The 19,580-nt window shown below is 38.2% G+C and overlaps 1 protein-coding gene across 4 annotated transcripts in view; it reads left to right on the top strand.

The window, feature by feature from the left end:
* Positions 1 to 19,580, top strand: part of add3a (adducin 3 (gamma) a) — a 95,606-nt gene that overhangs the window by 787 nt on the left and 75,239 nt on the right. The window lies entirely within an intron of this gene.

Below are 19,580 nucleotides of genomic sequence, written 5' to 3'. Positions count from 1 at the left end.
ATATATATATATATTTAAATAATGATATATTATTTAAATAATGATATATTATTTAAATAATGATATATTATTTTAATAAAATATATATAATAAAAATTATATATTATTTTAATTAAAATGTTATATAAAATAAAATAAAAATATATATATTAGGGCTGCATAACAATTAATCGCAACTAATCGTTTGCAGAATAAAAGTTTTTGTTTACATCATATGTGTGTGTGCACTGTGTATAATAATTATGTATATATAAATACACAAACATGCATGTATAATTTTAAGAAACAAATCTATTTATATATTAAGTATTTATAATTATATATAATATAAATATATTTAAATATAAAAATGTATATAAACATGTAAATATTTTTTAAATATATACATGCATGTTTGTGTATTTATAAATACATAATTATTATACACAGTACACATGATGTAAACAAAAACGTTTATTCTGCAAACGATTAGTTGCGATTAATCGTTATGCAGCCCTAATATATATATTATATACACATATATGTATGAAAAAGCAATTTTAGATACATAGTCAAAAGTCAAAGGTGCATACATTGATGTGTTCGTGCTTTTAAAGCTCTCCTTGCACTTCTACTGGTAATTCTTTCATTCTTTAATTGGAGATCCTGATTCATAACTCATTCTAATTTAGTCAAGCTTGTACATGAGATGTAACAATTGAAGATTAATTTGTCTGCAGGGCAAGGTGTGTATGTGCAATAAAGACTCTTATGGGCTTTTAATATTTAATTAAGCCTGAACTTGCCCTCTGTTCATATTCAGGCCCCTGACTAAAATGTGTTTGGCTCTGTCTCAAATCCTAACGAGCTGCCTTCCTATTCAGCATTTTTGGCATCTTATGTGTGCTCTGTGCTTGTTATTATGCCCAAGGTTGCAGTGTTGGTTGCAAGGATGTAAGCACATATTCGAGATTAGGCATCCATCTCAATGTCTATGGTGTTTATGGCCTGATAGGGATTGAGATCAGATTTCTAGGGTTTGAAACAAAGCCAAGGTTAATAATATTGAACTAACACAGGGCTCCAGACATAGACAACGACAAAGGAGTCACTGGCTCCTAAAATGCAACATTTACTAAACATTATGGTTTAGTTGGAACAAATAGCCTAGATACAGACTGATTATTGTTCCAGTGGTCTTTCCTGATTCAACCGTACAGTTAGACCTCACATTGTACTAGATAATAATAAATCAAATGTATTCAGTTATTCAATAAATTTATTCAGCTATTCAGAGTTATTCAGTTATTAGGCCATAATTTAAAAATTATGTTTATGTTATCATATATTTCCTGTTAATTTCAATTGAATGTAAACGAAACTCGGTTCAGTGAAGGTTAAGGCCTGTTCACACCAAAGACGATAACTATAACAATAACGATAAAGATATAGTTTTTAAAAAAAAATTCTAAATGAATAGCAGAGTCCACACCACAACTATAACGATAGCAGCACAAAGAGGAATATAATATAATATTATTGGACAATCACTTTCAAGAAGATTTTTACCAGCTGATGATTGATAAAAATATTGACAGCCAATCAGAATTCACCAACTTTAAAGAGCTTGAGCATTTAAAGAGGCAGACGACAAAACTGCAGCTTGTGCTTTGAATAAACAGAGCGATGTTGTGTGTTGGTGTGGATGCTAATGTAGTTATCGTTATAGTCAACTTTATGGTTTATAGTAAGAACTGCGCGATAAGTCATTACTAAGTCATTATGCGGCTCAGACGCATTTACTGAGATTGTGAGTCTCGACATTTCCCATTCACACAGCAACTTACAATAGCGTCTCCAATAATGTCTGTATGAACGTGTAGCGGGAGTCAAGCCCGTATTCTCTTAACAGTAACTACAGTGACAAAAGTAATATCAAAGATGGCGATTATGACTTTATCTCGCATAGCCAGACTGACGGCAGAAGACCTGGACTCTATCGAAGCTTTCATTGACCGAGGACATCTGGCCGACATGCAAAGCAACCAATCACAGTTCGTTTTGTTCAGCATCATGTTTAGGGGTGTGAAAATGTGGGGTGTAACGGCTCGGTTCGATACGACACAGTGGTGACACGGTTCGGTATGTTTTCGGTACAGTAAAAATAAAGAAATGCCAAAGAAATGTCCTTGATTTTTAATTTATTTAATAAAAAAAACTTATTTTTAAATAAATGTGAGTTTTCCTACATCTTGAAACTTTTAGTTTTATAAATGGGGGTAATCTTTGAAGGATAAAAAAATAATGTTGTGGTGACCACATTAAAAGTAACATTATATGATAATATTTGAGTTTTGAAGTGCTGGAAATAGTACTTAAAAGCATTTAACTATTCCTGCCAAACTTCCATGGTTAACTTACAGTTAGTGTTACTACATTAAATCCATGGTGAATGTTGCAGATCTGTGGACTTAAAGCCTATAACTAGTTCACTCACGGCACAATGTTTCTCCTGGTTTCCACGTCAGCGCTGTTTGATCTAATAGAGATCTACGGTTAATAATGGGATACGTTTGAATGCTTCTCACTAGATCTCGCAGCGATGTTATTACTTCAGTGGCGAATTCAAATGCTTTCTTTACTGGATCTCTTTGTGTTGTAACAGTGTCGCTTGATCAAGATCGGCTTGCGCTGACGCGCTGCGCTGACATTGGTCCAAACTGATAAACGGTCCGTGAAGCACGAAATAATGAGTTGCGCAGTTTCATTCCGCTTGTTGGGCAACGTTGTGGTGTCAGTCAGCGCGACTAATAACAACATTTTGGTCGCACCGAATCTTTCTGTTTGTAATGCGTACCGAACCGAAAGCCTCGTACCGAACGGTTCAATATGAATACGTGTATCGTTACCCCCCTACGAGAGACGGCATTAAAATACCTCATGTCTCAAAGCACATAACATTACAATAATAAGAACGTAAACAGCTTACAGAGCTCGCTCTTGTGCCACCTGACTGATGCAGAATCATTTCGGTGTTGATAGTGTCGCCATTGAAACGCATAAATATGAGTCAAGAACCGCTCAGAGTAAAGAGTCACGTCTATCTCTTCCAAATTAAGAGCCTTCCTGTTGCTCAAACAGTAGAGCATTGGCGCTTGCAACGCCAAGGTCATGGGTTCGATTCCCAGGGAAAGCAAGAATTGATAATGTGTAGCTTGAAATGCAATGTAAGTCGCTTTGGATAAAAGCGTCTGCCAAATGCATAAATGTAATGTAAATGTAAATTACAGTAGTTATGGTGTGAACGCAGCATGAGCTTATTGTTTTGGATCAGGAAGAACTGTAAAAGCTATTTTGGTTGCAGTGCTCAGTGACTGACGTCTGTCTACTACAACTCTGCATAGCATGAAGCGCGCTCGGGCCGAATACAAGGATTGGACGAACATGTTCTGGTCCTATGCTTTCTACAGACTATATATATTTAGACCACTTAACTTAGTGATTGCTATCAGAATGTGAAGAGACTTTTCAACCAGCATAACAATAAATGTTTCCGGAACAAATCGCCTACCCTGCCTTAAACCAGCAGCGTTTATTATATCTGGGTGGAGAGCGAGGCATTTGAATCACGCGTAGAACACAAAACTGAGCCGCTCCAGCGGAGAACAGTGACTTGTTACAAATACAGGACTGACAACCGTATTCTGCTGCTGAGTGAAAGTGGCCTTCGTTGTGTAGATAAACAGATTTCTGGACTGTCGCTGACACCAGATTTTAAATTATCGCACATTTTTTCTTTAATACTAGAATTTGAGTTCTTAAGCCAGTTTTTCTCCTTTCTCCGTTCTCGATGGGTGTGTCTGCTTGTCTCTCTCTGCACGCAAAGGAGCGCATGAATATTGCAGACGATCAGGCTTCTTTCTGTTTTTCATATCAGGAAGAAAAACCCAGCGTCTGGCTGAGAATGCTTTCTGAGGTCAGATACATATAGAGATGCATTTGGAGTATCTGTAATCCAGAATTGAAACTGTAATTGTATCTTTTCTTTTTTCCTGACAAGCGCTGTGAGCCAGTCTCATTTCTGCATGTGTGTGTCAGTGCTGGAGTAAGAATGAAACCATTTTGGAAAGCACCAGTCTTTTATTTGAACCTGTCCAGTGGACAAGCATGACTTCATCATTACCTCACAGTTCCCCATTAACACTTATCAGAAACATATGAGCTCCACATGCTGACTGCGTTCTGCCATGGAAACTTTCATTTTGTTTTGAGGATGTGTGGAGCGAGTGGTGTTTTTATTGTGCAAGCTTTATTCTTTCTTTGGTCTTGCCGCTCCATACGAGTCTAATTTCAGATTTGTCTTATCCTGGTTTTCTTTTTCACCATTTGCATGCGGCACGGCGACCGAAAAGTTGCAGCTGAGAGCACTTTTGTATGTAAATGTGTTTTGTGCTGATAATCCTTTGGTTTAAATTGGGGAAATGCCAAACTACGTATTTTCAAAGTTCAACTAGTTAGTTGTGGATTATCTGAATAATTTGACTAATCTGACAAACTGTCATCCCACTTTTTAAGCGTAAATGGATCAGTAGATTATTGCTAGTTGTTATTTGCTATTAGCCTATTTGTTAGTAAATGAGACAGATGCTGTTTCTGTGAATTAACTAAATCATTCAGGGGATTCAAAGCCATTACATGTGCGTTTTTGAGTCTTTTTGACTGATTCATCATTACATCAGCCATCTCTCAACAGTCATTCATTTGTGAATTGTCCTAAGGCCATTTTTGCAACAGCTTTTTAAGGTCAAGTACATGGGTTGTGGTCGATACATTTAAATGTCCTTGCTCTTGGTGTCTTTAACCTAAGAAATACCTTTTTAAGAGAGAAATACCTCTTATTATCATTTGAAGACCCCTTAATTGAGAGTTTTACAACCTAAAGTCCATTGGAGAAGAACATCTGCATTGACATTCCAGATTCCAGTCGTTTACCAGTCAAGAACTAGATTTATAAACCCACAAAATGGCACACAGCTGCATAATGTGGTCTTAGACATATCCACATATTGTTCTGTGGGGTTATTTGATTATAGATGAACAAGCTAAATGACAGAGAGCAATATGAGCAAATCTTGTAATATAATTGGATGAGCCGGTGTGGCATAAGACCGCACCATTGTCGGGAATTGTGTCTCTGTGGGATAAGGGTCAGAATAATCTCTTTATACATGTGTGGGTGGAAACAGGCCCCATAGAGATGGTTCTCACAGACTGTAACACAACACTATACCAGCACAGGAAGTGAGAGGAGGACAGACCCCATGAGATCGCTCTGGATGTGACACTAAGGACCCTTTTTCACAGACTTTGAATGGGCTTATGTCTTGCCCAAGAGATCTTTTCCATGTCCTCTCTTACAACGTCCTTCTGTTTAGAGGAGATGTGACAAGTTTCCAGAGTCAAGTTATGTTTCTGTCTCCGGAAAAAGTGAAGCAACTATTTCATGACCAGTCAGAATTGTTTAATTTGGAGCTATGTGGAGCATGATTTTGGAAAAATCCTGTACTGTATCTGCCAAATCAAAGTCATCGGGTGCAACCAATGTGTAGAAACATGCAAAGAAAAAAAACTAAAGAAAACCATGAAATGAAAAAAAAAACACACTTGAAGAAAAAAAAACAACACTTGAAGAGCTAAATAAGTCACTTTTTATGACTAGTTTAGTTCAGGTTGTAAAATGTCAATTGGTACAACCCCGCGCCAATTTACTTTCAAAGTGTGATTTACTCTATTTTGATCGCTGCCATAGACATTAAGTGTTTATATCCGAACTATAAACTTACTTTTATCCCAGTACTTCTGTGTTCATTTGACAAATGTAACAGAAATAATGAAACTGTTTTCTGTGTGGTTGAAAAACTTGTTTGTTAAGCGGTTTCATACATGGATTCTGCTCTCTCTCGATCAGCAGCAGCGCCAACACAGATCTGAATGTTCGCTGTGATTTTGTCCAAGGTTTAACAGACACAGGCGAATCATTGTCATTAAGGAATAGCCTAAGATCACATGGGTGTTTGTATCGAGATTGTGACCTTTTAGCGTTTAATCGTGCAGCTCAAATAAATGGAAAGTAACACATTGAATGAATTAAACATGACATTTTGAAGTGTTAATATTAGAAGTATTTTCTTGTAAAATGTACTCCAATAATCTTTATTTATTTAATATTTAAAACTTCGAACAATTATTTTTACGGTGTACCTTTACTTGGTTATACCACATGACAATTTTAGAGTCTTTAAATTTAAACTTTTGTTTAAAATTTTGTCAATGTCAATACAAAGAACGTGCATTTCTCCGAACTTGGAACAAATATTTTGTCTTCATTGTTTTATCCATTAGCCTTTGGTGAACAAACTAAAAACATATCAAGCCTATCAGCGTAGCATAGTGATATCTGATTAAGACACACTCTTTAGATCACGATAAAGGGACTGTACTTTTTCCCTACAATTTCAACAGTACCCATTACAGTGGTGGAAATGGCCAATATTCACCCTAGTTGGGCTGCTGTACAGCCAAAACAAACTTTGTTCAATTATTTTCCTTTTATCACTGCAAAGCTATTTTGAAACAATCTGTATTGTAAAAGGCGCTATATAAATAAAGATGACTTGACATATTTTATATTTTTATACCACAGATGCAGAAAATCCCACTATTTATCTATGAAATTTGCATAGCGTTTGGTAGCTATACATGGATAAAAGATGGAAATCCTTTACATGTTTAACTGGAACTCCATTTTCCCTTGAAATTCACTCCCTGGATTTATTCCCTTGAGTCCTCCCCCCCCCCCCCCCCCCCCCCCATTTCCAGGCCTGATTATAGATGCTGTATTTTTTTTGTTCTTGTCTGGTTTTTGGTTTTAAGTTTCTGGACTGTGTGAATGAAAATGCGCAGGCTCCTCGGTCGAATCCTCCTGGAGTGGCACTCGGGGTTCCTCCGGTCCAGCCGAATTCCTGCTAGCAGAGAATCCATTTGCATTGATATTAGCAGTCCTTCGCCATGGTTACGAGGTCGTACCCTGTGAGAAAAAAAAAAAGAGAAAGAGATGCCAAGAGCTGACTCAAATGAGTTTGAGACGAAACCGTTTGATGTCCCAGCCAGTTTAGTGCACGCTGGATCTGAGAGGCCAGACGTCTTACGCAAGAGATTCAAATCTGACTAAATAAAAATAAATGAAATGGTTATTAAAATTACATTTTAATTACAAATAGATTGCATGTGCTTACAAACAAGACCATTTTCATGGCTATAGCTATTAAAGTTTTTGCTGCTGGTATTGGTAGGGATGTACTGTAGCTCTGGTTGTTTGACAGCTGCGAGCTGAAACACTGTGATGTAGTTTGTGTGGGTAATATTGTTTGGTGGTGTTTACTGTGAGGCTTGACCCCGGGGTGTGTGTGTGTGTGTGTGTGTGTGTGTGTGTGTGTGTGTGTGTGTGTCTGTGTTGGGAACACAGTAAAAATGTTCCAGGTCAGGAGTTTAATGGACCCAATCACTGTCATTTTACATCTGTTGAGAGCGGCACAATCACTCCCAGATGTGGCCGTCACATCTGTCTTTCTTTCTGCATCAAAATGTGGTCTAAAATACTGCTATTGCATCCAATCAGCATATTAGAATGATTTCTGAAGGATCATGTGACACCGAAGACTGGAGTAATGATGCTGAAAATTCAGCTTTGATCGCTGGAATAAATCACGTTTTCATATTCAAATAGAAAACAGTTTGTTGTAATAATATTTCGCAATATTACTGTTTTACTGCATTTTTGTTCAGATAAATGAGCAGAAGAGACATTCAAAAATATTACAGACCTCAAACTTTTGAACGGTAGCATATTTAAATAACTTCTGACGGTTGCCTCTAAAGTTGCTTCATTTGGACTGGATGACGTTCAAACACAGGCCTTTTCCACAGGCCGAAGTCGGATTATTGTGATCTCTTTCTTTAATAAGACGAACATAAACATGTCGAGACTGAATGTTGCTCCATACAGTGGTTTTGCATCGCTTCTAGTGGACGACAGGCCTTTGTTGCAGTTTAAAAGCAACGCTTTGTATCCATAAAATCCCCAAGGGGTAGGTTTGTCCGACATTAAAACATTCCACCTTTGTGAATCTCAGGCTGCACTGCCATGAAAACAAAGACGTCCAACCACTCTTTTCTTCATTGATAGATCGTAGGCACTTGTTTAATTTAACGTGTCAGATTCCGATCGCTTCGGATCTGGTCAACGAATCCTGGGATTTTAAGTCACAGTCAGTTTGGAGGAAGTGGGTGAGCTCTCATGGTTGAGGTTGATTTTACGGCCCCCGGAACGGAGAGCGGTTTGAGGTCAGATTAAAGTGTAGAGCATTTAGCCAAGCTCTTTTCTGAAGACATCCTCCCTAAAGCCTAGTATCTTTTTGACAACGTAATTGAAGGTGTGAATCGTCAAGCTAATCCTTGACTCTGCTCAATTTGTCATTGAATCGTTTGGAATTCGGAAAATCAACTTTTTGACCCTCTCTCTTACGGTTGAGTACACAAACCTGAGCGCATATGTGCTTAATGAAGATATATACATTCTGGCAGTCTTACATCCCTCCCTCCCTCCGGCAAAAACAGCTCAGCTTTCCCAGGAATGCACCAACAGCATCTTCAGGTGTGGAATCAGCCTGAAGTTATACACATGTATATGTTGTGTGTTTGTATATTTCATCTGGATCTGTGCAAGTTGTTAGTGTTATTTTTTTACAGCTACTTGTTAGAGTATTGCAATTGCAAAACGGCATTTTGTTCAGGTTTTTTCATGGTGCGTATGAAAAGAAAACTGCCCTGTAAATAATGTACTTTAATAAAAAAGGATTGTAAAACTTCACACACAATTAATATCCTGTTATGGAAAGAAAATATTGTTTATTAAGCTTGTCTGATTATATGCGCATGTATGTGACCCTCTGACCGTGACTTTGAGGGTGGTGTATCTGGCATCCTGCCTACAAAGGAAATGTGCTCTATTGCACTGATTGTGTAAAAAGAAAAAAAATAACCTAAATATAACGACTCATCTGCCTGAGCGGACACACCCTACCCATAGTTCCTGTTGTCGAGTGCCGCATCACAGCTCTGTATGTCTCTAACAGGGTCCAAAATGTACTTTTTGCCACACTTGCCAATAGTGAGTGAAATGAGACAGTATAACACAACTGAATTTTGCCCTTTTTTATTAATTTTTTTTTATGTTGCCATGACAATTAAATTATTTAGCTTTTTTCTAGCTTACTGGTGACAAACAGCCGAGTATAGGGGCTTTTGCACTGGAGAAACCTTTCCATAGTTCCTATAACTATTGGTGGAAGTACCCACTTTTCGGCGTGTTTGCACCGCAGGAACTGGGAATGATTTTGGTTATAGGAATGTCTTTCGGGGAACTAAATTAGCTCCTACTTCAGAGTAGGGTTTAATCCAGCACAATAGAGTGGTGCAGGTATGATGTCATTTTGTAGGCCAACCGTCAGTTCGTATCACGCTGGTTCACTCGACAAAAACCCAGTAGGATTTTCCCATAGGCTTTTGGATTATCGCAAAAAAACAAGCTCTGTGATCAACAAAAGTTTATGAAACTTGCACGGTTTTGTCCATCGAGATATTTTCACAGATGTGCACAACTTTTATACATTTTGAAGCCTAAATGTAAAAAGTAAAAAGCTAAAGGCAGGCTATAAACCAACTACACCACGGTCTCACGACTTTAACGTCACAGTCACTGAGCTCCCGACAACTCTTTTTATTTCAAAACATTTACCCTGCAAGTTTGAGTTAGACTAGTTTATAATAGCGCGATTATAAGCATAACGAGGCTGTAAAAGCGGACTTAAGTTTATCTGTTCAGCGCGTTGATGTTTAAACTCCTCGACTGCCTCTGTAGTCCCATTTAGCCACTTGTTAGCTACTGCCTTTTTCAATCAAGTCAATACTGATTTATTCTATGTTGTATAATAAAACGTGAAAGTATCTTGAGCTTGTGTTCACCATCACCACAGACCTTATTTTCAGCCATTTAACCAAAAACCCATTCAAAAAGCCCATTGACCTCGGGACTATGGAACCGGAAGTGCTAAAATGCTAACTCAAAGTGATGTCATACCTGCACCACTCTATAGGAACTAGCGGTGACATGAGTGTGTTTAGTGCCACAATGTGACCAAGACACCACACACTCACAGACTCCATTCACAAACAACTAGAGTCCCGACTGTGAACATGGGAAATCTCGCTTTAGACTTCAGAGTAAACCTACTCTCCCAAATGGCTGGGGACGGGTAAAAAGAAATGGTGAAGAAAAAGGTTTGGATGAAGTCATGTCATGCTTCCCTCTTTCGTCAGCTTTCTAAATTGGGTATTGTTTATTTCCTCATGACAATATACAGCAGGGGTCACCAAACTCGGTCCTGGAGGGCCGCTGTCCTGCAGAGTTTAGCTCCAACCCCGATTAAACACACCTGAACCAGCTAATCAAGGTCTCACTAGACAATTAGGCATACTAGAAACTTGATTGTCAGAAGGGGAGAATTGGGCCCAAAATTGGCCCGATTATCTTGTAGTGTGTGGTGACTTAGTTACAAAATTACACTAGCAGGTAGCAACCAGTGAGTCTTATGAATATGAATATTCAGATTAGTTCAAAAACAGTATTTTTTACTTGCACTTGGCAATTGTTAATTTTCACAAACAATGCATTGGTGTTTTATCTGAAAGGTTCATATGATGATCCCAAACACTTGACATGTGTTCCTGTTGGGTGTCATGTACAAAACAAAAAATACCTCGCATTTACTTGGTCACATTTTGGAATAAATGCTTCCTGCGAGGTTAAACGTATAACATTAACATGAATCATGAAGAATCATTTTGGAGTTCATCAAATATGTCTAGATTTAACCAGGAATACTACATCTACTGGGAGATCTTTTAAAATGTCTATTGACTGATGATGGGAATCTGAGCAAGGAATGGCAGTTCACAAGTTCATTCTCTTCAACCTGATTATGATTGTGTACATTACAGTGGGTATTTATGGATGTGTTAATGACCGATAGGATCGAGTTTACTACTGCGTGCTGAAATAAGAGTGCCAAAGACTTCTGAAGATGGTTGGACGTTCATGCTAAATCCAAATACATGGAATTCCCTTCTATTACTGGAGCTTCTCACAGCAGGGGTCGTGTTCCTCAGAGACACTAGCCGCCCTGTTCAAATATATGATGCACACGGCCAGCTTTGATTTGGCATGACATGACATAAACGATCTGCATGCAACACAAACTCAACAAACAAACGCACTGGTATGTGAACACAGTCCTTTGGTTCCAGGCACTGTGTCCAAGTTCACGGAGAAGAAGAGCGGCTATTTTTATCCAGCTCGTAGCATCCTGTCATAACGGATTAAGTTAGTAGTTGTAACAGCAGAGTTTGGCCCCGGGTCACGTTGCAGTAGGCTATGTGTATTCACTTCATTATATGTCTTTTATTTTTATTTTTATAAATTGGTCATTTAAAAAATCATGTAATTTACCTATCAGATAGATTATGGGTGAGGCTAGTCAAGCTAATGGAGAAGGATATTGCAGTTTGTTCTCCCATCACTGTTTACAGGGCAGGGCACACACTCTTCAGCTGCGGTTAACACTTGCGTAATGCTGTCCTAATTTTGCTACAGTGTTGCTAAACTGGACATAACACTGAAAGATTTAAGAGCAAATTGAGGGCAGTGTTCTTGAATAATGACTGAGGTCTAAATTAGGGGTGTGCGATATTACGATTTTTGATCGTGGGCGATTAAAATGTCTCCATGATCTGCTTTTGAAGAAATATCGTAGGATCGTGCATTTTATCAGTTTGCATTTCTGGCGCCTCCGTCTCAACATAGTGTACAGCGCGACGTATATCCACATGAAATGCAGAGGAACGGGACACTGTAGTTCATAACAATTAATTATTTGCATGTGCTTTAAAGCCTTGCCGGTTAAACATGTCATTCGCTGCTGGTGCGCTGTTCTAACGAGCGCTTTTCTGAGCGCAATACAACCGACGCGCACATGCACTAAAAGCCTGTCTAACAGCGTCTGATTACTGGACTAAGTTATCTTTCGAGTCTTATTGCGCTAATACTGTCAAATACACACAAGGTTTACATAAACAAAGTTGTTTATGTCTAAAGTGAAAGAACAGTAGAAAAAATTTAGAAAAAATCTGCTTGTCAAATGTGTGTATTAGACTCGTTGCGTGCAGATCTTAAAGTGACAGTAGCCCTAATAGTAAACATGCAGCCGCTTGTCCTTAAAGGGATAGTTACCCAAAAATAAAAATGATGTCATTATTTACTCACTCTCTAATGTTGTTCCAAACCTGTATTAATTTATTTCTTGTGCTGAACACAAAAGAAGATATTTTGAGGAGTGTGTCTAACCGGGCGGTTGCTGGTCCCCATTGACTATCATAGTAGGAAAAAACTATTATGGAAGTCACTGAGGTACATCAACTGTTTGGTTACCCACATTCCTCCAAATAACTTTTATTTTCAACAGAAGAGGGAGACTTATTCGGGTTTAAAGCAGCTTGAGAGAATTTTTGGGAGAACTATCCCTGTTAATAAAACAACAAAATACAAAGAGCATCTCACTCACTCTTGACTGAGAACTTTAATAGAAGCTTTAATAATAATCAATGTAAAATTTATACAGTGAAGTCTATGTTGTGTTTTATTTTCATATTTGTTAATTTAATTACTTTCTTCAATGCTGTTAAATACACCTGTAGCTGAAAAAAAAAGCACTGTTTATTTAATTTGTATATTAAGTTGTGTATGTGTATTTTTGTTCTTAATTTTTAATAACAAAGAAAATGACAAAGATTTTTTATCTTCGCCACTTATATTTTGTCACCCAAGGCTTTGTTTTTAAAATAGGGACATCAGTTTGGCTGTGATGCTCAGTCACTTGCAAAATAGTAAAACCAACATGAAAAGGAATCGTGATAAAATCGTGAATCGTGATTTTCCTGAAAAAAATCGGGATATGATATTTTTGCCATATCGCCCACACCTAGTCTAAATGTACATCTTTTCCACCAGCTCTTTACCACTTAAAGGCTGTTTCCTGGATGTGGCAATTTAGTCAAGGATGAGGCAGCGGTTTACTCTTAAAAATGACCCTGAAAGTAAGTGGCACAGCAGGTTCTGTCTGCCCGAGGTTGTATTTTCTTGACATTTATGGTGGTAGATCTCCCTCATGACCTTTAACAATGTTTAACCTGCTGTTTCTGCGGTCATATTCTTCTGTATTATGGTACACCAGCATCAAGTTTGTAATGTAATGTGTTACAAATCACAGAAAAAGAGGAATAACAACTCTAGTTTCACTCTCGCTCAAGACCGTTATTACCGGCCAACAAACCCCAAAGGCTTTTGGTTTCGAGCCACAATCTCAATGTGACTCCTTTCAGTTCTTGAACCGACCGGCATCAATCAAACTCTGTCATGGGTCGCCATGCGCGTTTAGCATTTGTGTTTTGACAGCAAGCCCCCATTGACCCCCTCCCTGAGTAAAGCTGATATCATTGTGTAAAGAGTCTCCTACTGTTGTTTGTCTTAAGCACTTAGACCTTTTTGACTCTTGTGCTTTTGAATTTGTGAAAAAATTAGGCTTTTTGTGGTTGTGTTTAGGATAGTCATGTTGCTGCACCTCTTGAACTTTGTTTCTTTGAGTTTGCAGCATATTGTTCTTCATACTGGCTTCAGAAGATTTGAAATGTTTTTTGTCAAATATAGTCATATGTAACAGTCATATCAACTACTTTTACGAAGCCAATTACAGTAGCTAGGTTTTTTGACGTTTAAAAATGTCTTCAAGTACATTTTATGGCATTTTGTATTTTTTTGCTTGTGAGGGCTCCTCACGGGTCTTTTTTATAGATGTTTGACTGTACGTGTGGATCTATTGAACATTTTTACCTCAGAAAATAACAAATCCTTGTATAGACAGTGCTGTGCTTTTGCATGTCCCTCAGTGTTTTCCTGACGGTGAGACGCACACGGTTCACTGAGAGATAGTCGAGCCCTGCAGGTCTCAGGCTTATCAAAGCACAGCTCCAAACTCGTATCAGAGTTTCCACTGAGGATGTGTGGCTGCGAAAAACAGATATCAGTGTTGGGAAAGCTACTTCGAAGCTGTGGAAGCTAACTGTAGCTAAAAGCTAGCAGCATGCTCTTAATTTAAATACCATTGAAGCTAGTCGCCTAGTCCACACTACTATTATAAAGTCTTTTTTTTCAAACGGTTTATTTAAATTAATTAACCTTCTGAATGAACATTCTCTAAAACTAAATTAATTCCCCAATGTTTAGATGAGTATAAGAAGACATTTTAGGACATTTAGCATGTTTAAAATAGCGATGCAGCATTTTGTTGCGCGATGCAGCATTTTGTTGTGCTATACCACTACTCAATGGAAAAATATTTAAGCAGATATTATAAAGCTACTAGCCTATTGTGAAACCAACTGAAATATATGCTACTGAAATATTTGGTTACAGCTACTTGCTACTTTTAGCCAGTGGTGGACGAAGTACACAAATGAAGTAGCCTACTTAAATGCAGAGTGATGGAAGGCAATCAGTATGGGGATGATTAGGAGGCCATGATGATGGTCAGAGGCCAATGGGCAAATTCGGCCAGGATGCCGGGGTTAAGTCCTGGGATTTTTAATAACCACAGAGAGTCTCGGTTTAACGTCTCATCCGAAGGACGGTGCTTTTTGGCAGTATAGTGTCCACATCACAATACTGGGGCGTTAAGACCCACACAGACCACAAGGTGAGCGCCCCTCCTGGCCTCACTAACACCTCTTCCATCAGCAATCTGGTTTTCCCAGGAGTCTCCCATCCAGGTACTGTCCAGGCTCAACCCTGCCTAGCTTCAGTGGAGCTTTGGAACGAAGTGTAGTAAAGATTTCCCTACAGATACTTAAGTACAGTAATAAAATAATTTGTTACTGTCCAGCACTGCTTTTGGCTCCCTAAGAGTGCTGTAAACCTGTGTTTGTTTTGTGTTTATGTTGTGCGTGTGTTCGAATGACAGCGATGCAATCCGCAGCAGGAACAGGAAAGCATTCCGTTTCCTCTTCCTATTCTCGATTAAGTGGACAGGAAGTGCTCTTTCTTTTTGACAGATGGTTACAAAGCGGACACAACAGGCTTTGAAAAAAGACAATGTTGATGTGTCACTTTCTTTCCTTGAATTTGTCTTTTGTCAGTGGATATATGTAGGTCACCCCATATGATCTTATTATGCAGTTATTGTGATGGCTCTATTCAGGAAGGAAGAGGAAAACAGTGACCCTGTGATGTCACAAGATGGGTCTCCGTGATGACGGCAGTGCACCGGATGGATCTGGTCCATGGCCTGTGTCACACAATCCTCACAGAATTGACAAGGACAATTAAGTATTAAGAATCATGGTTTTCCTCAATGGAACAGTCGGGAGAGTCAGAGTTGTAGTATTCAGATGTTTTCTTAAATAGTGCTTGCTCGGCTCTTGTGTATCATCAGCCAAGATTGGCATTTCACAACATGCTGACAAGCAAGATCACATTTGCCTCCGAATCTGAGGGGTATGTGGTCAGTCATTAAGATTACGAGTAGTAATAAAAGCAGGAAAAACAAAAAGGAGAATGTGAAGGTTTCATGAAAATTGATTTTTGCTACAGCCACCCATTATTAGTGTGGATTTAAAAAAAAAACTTTTTGACACATTTGAGACCCTTGCAGTCTTTTCCATTTTTTTATGGTGTCCCATGTTCAGATAGGAAAAGGGGTGTCCATTCCTGGTCCTGGAGGGCCAATATTCTGCAGATATTAGCTTGTCCCAACCTACCCAGCTAGTATTGCATGGTGGGGCCAATGTCGGCACAATATGGGCTTGAGGTATGGGCCCTACATGGGTTTGTCCATGGTTTCCCTGTTGGCCCTATCTGAATTAGCCACAGTATGGGCCATACATGTGTTTTTCCATGACTTTCATGATGGCCAAAATGGAACCCATGGACAACCCCATGTAGAGCCCATACCTCAAGCCCATATTGAGCACATTTGCCCCACCATGCAAAGTTGGATGAATACTGGCCTTGAAGTTTCTAGTAATCTTGAAGAGAAGCTCCATTTGATGGCAACTGAAACAACATACTATTAGCTATTTTAAGTTATCTGGAATGCAACACAAGGTCACAAGTTGGAACTTTAAACTAACCCTAACAATACGGCATTTTCTAAACTGAACAAGTGTCTGATATAAATTCATCCAATCATGAACCGAGAATCCAGCACAATTATACAGGGCTTCTTTAAGACCAATTAGTCGGCTAGTTTTTCATTCCTAGTTCGACTGTAGAATCCAATCATATCAGAAGTGAAGTCAATTTACTTCAACTTGAAATTTTGTTGCAGTGGTATCAGTTACCAATAATCACCAACTCTCAAAGAAAATTAGGTCTACTTTTGTCTCATCCATTGCCAATCTCTATCAATCATTGTGTTTTCGGGTCCAATCCCACATTTAAATATTGTTTTCAGTTTCATTACTAGCTAGTAGACATTCGATTGTACTGTAGTAGTATCCAACTGTATGGGGAATCAACTCGGTGTCTTCGCTCCCATTGGGAGTCGCCACATCATCTCTTAATTTTCACAAACTGGTCTTGAACTGTTATAAACATTGTCGCAACAGTAGCAGTTAGAGGAGGCACTAATAATCACCAACTCCCTTTGAAAATGAATGACTTTTGATCACTTTGTTTGTAAATCAGTTTGAGTGCTCTTTTTCTAGTTTTCCTCCATATGGAGCGAAATTGTATTAAAGAGAGCTAATTTATTTTGTGTGGTCTTCAGAGGGCTTTGGGAGGAAATGTCTGCTAAAGGTAGTTCGGGATCCACATGAGAGTTTCAACGAGTTTCAACAATTGCATATTTTGACTTAATTTGCATTAACTCATATTTGATCACCAAAATGACATTTAAACTTTTTTTTAATTTTTTTAAATTAAATTCTTCATGCCTTAAAATAGCTTAAATGTAACTCTACACCCTTGCCTCATTTAGTATACGTCATTCTATGAATATGCAAATGAGCCCCGCCTCCACTCACTCACACCAGCTCAGAGATCCACTCGTTGACGTGATTGGTAGTTTGTGATGTCAGAAATGCCAGCGATTTCAAACCGTGTTATTGAGACTGTCTTTGCTTCACTCACTGCAGTTTTAACTGGTGTTGACTTATGAATTTGCACATGGTTTGTCTTAAAGCATATTAAAAACTCCATAGAGACTTATAAACAACATTAAAAGCTTGATTTTCACCACAGGGGAACTTTAAAACAAAAGATTGACAGTAAGGAAGAAATGAGCCTGAAAGTGCATGAAGAGGTCGCAGCCGCTTCCCCCACGCGTCCATCTGTGTGTTTGGGTGTGTGCAGTCATCACGCCTCACAGGACATCTATGTGTATCAGATCAGCTGCTCTTTCAGGGCCAGATGCACCTAAACCCTCCCATCTCCACGGCCATGTCCTTAAGATACAAATCATGTTACACGAGGGTGTGACTGCAGATCACTGAAGAGATTAGCAATTTGGTGAATTCATACCAACCTATAAACATACATTTTAAACGGATAGTTGATAAGACAAATAAAAACTGTATTTGCTCACCCTCGTTCAAAACCTGCATGGTGGGTTTTTTTTATTTCTGTGGATCATAAGTTAGTTTTGTGTAAGGAACAACTGAAATATCAGATTGAAATGATTCTTTAGAAATGTTCTCCTGTTTCATTCCATGGAAAAAAATGACAACATACAGGTTTGGGAAAAACATGAGGATAAGTAAATAATGACATTTTTTTGATGAACAGATTTAACTTCATTATTTCTTTTGTAGTGGTCTTGTCACACCCATTGTTTTCTTTGAAATGGTTCTGTGTTTCATTAGAACTTCATAAATTTATAAGATAAATTAGTTATTCAAGAAGTTAGGAAACACCCTTTGATGCAGCGACGGGCTGTTTTACATAAACCACATGCTGTTTGTTTAAAAATCTCGAGCGAAAGGTCGCCAGCCCATCTGCTCCAGCTATGAGATTGAAGTGACCTTGTATCTCCGCTGAGTGTTTATATGATTTGTGCTTTGGCTATGTTCGCTACACACAGAGTTCCTCCTCAATGTTGAGCTGGTCGTTCCCAGGGGATTCTGAGTCACTACATCAGATAACCGTCAGGCGAGTTAAAAGCAGGTTTTCCTCTGGTACACCGGCCCGCCAGTGTTTCATTGTGTCAGCGATGGACCATTAAACCCTGTTTCCCAAGCACTGTCAGCAAACAAAGCACACTAGTTAATGTAAAGCAGTCAATATTTGTTTTTTTTTTTAGTAGTAGTTTTTCTTTTTTTTTTATCTTGTGTAAAATTATAAAAAAAAAAAAAAAAAGTATTTTCATGCTTTGATATAAGATTTTGGTCCATAAACTCTAGCAAAAATTAAACTGCTGGTTAACCTGCTTTTATTGGACTATAAGGAACATGTCGCACTCTGGCTTTTTTATACTAAAGTAATTAAGACCATAATTAGGACCATAGCCTCATCATGTGAAAGCAAGGCGTGTGAAATTCAGTTTGTCTTTGGGCAGAGAGGCTTGTATTGGCTGCTTACGTAACAGCAAGGAAATTTGTCTCTATTCAAAAGTGCAGAAGTAAAGCATCTTAGTAATCACTGGCATGAATGTGTTCATATTCTTAGGGGTTGTCAGTCATGCAGTGGTCCTGTTCTTTTTTTTTTGTGTATCATTTATTGAAGGGATTCCTGAGCACCATCTGTTCTGGCGCAGAGCTCGCGCAGGGATGCTCACATACTGAGATGGTTTACTGAACGCTCATCTGCCCGTTATTCTGTCAAATATAGCTTGTCAGCCGTTCAAAGTGGACTTCCTCTTCTCTTTGATCACTCTTTTGAGTTCAGACCATATCTGACAACCACAGCTGGGCAATATCACATGTACACCTCATTTATACCTCATAGGGTTGCATGATATTCAGGAAAAAATGGCATGGTACGATATTTTACGATTATATATTGTGATATGAAAAAGACAGGAAGTTTCACCAGATGTAATGAATTGCTCTATTTGGAAAGACTAGAATGATTGGGTGATTTTTTTTTTGTTGGGGAGTGCATTTTATTATATATATATATATATATTTTGTTTTATGTGTACCGGTAATTCTTTTAGGGCTGAAAACTTAAAAATGTGGGTGTTCATATTTAAGTTGACTGTTTACAAGAACCAATTCTAACCATAAAGTGAACATAAGTGAAACATAAAGCTTTAAAACCCCATTTGAGGTTCATAGGACATATTCACACTGTTTTTGACCAATTCAATGACTTTGAAATAATAATTATTAGGATTTTTATTTCAGTGTTATGATTATGGGATTATATTAAGGATTAT

The sequence above is a fragment of the Phoxinus phoxinus genome (genome assembly GCF_949152265.1).
Source record: "Phoxinus phoxinus genome assembly, chromosome: 20".
Taxonomy (NCBI): Eukaryota; Metazoa; Chordata; class Actinopteri; order Cypriniformes; family Leuciscidae; genus Phoxinus; species Phoxinus phoxinus.
Note: the sequence above shows the minus strand (reverse complement) of the source record. Positions and strands in the feature narration are given on the sequence as shown.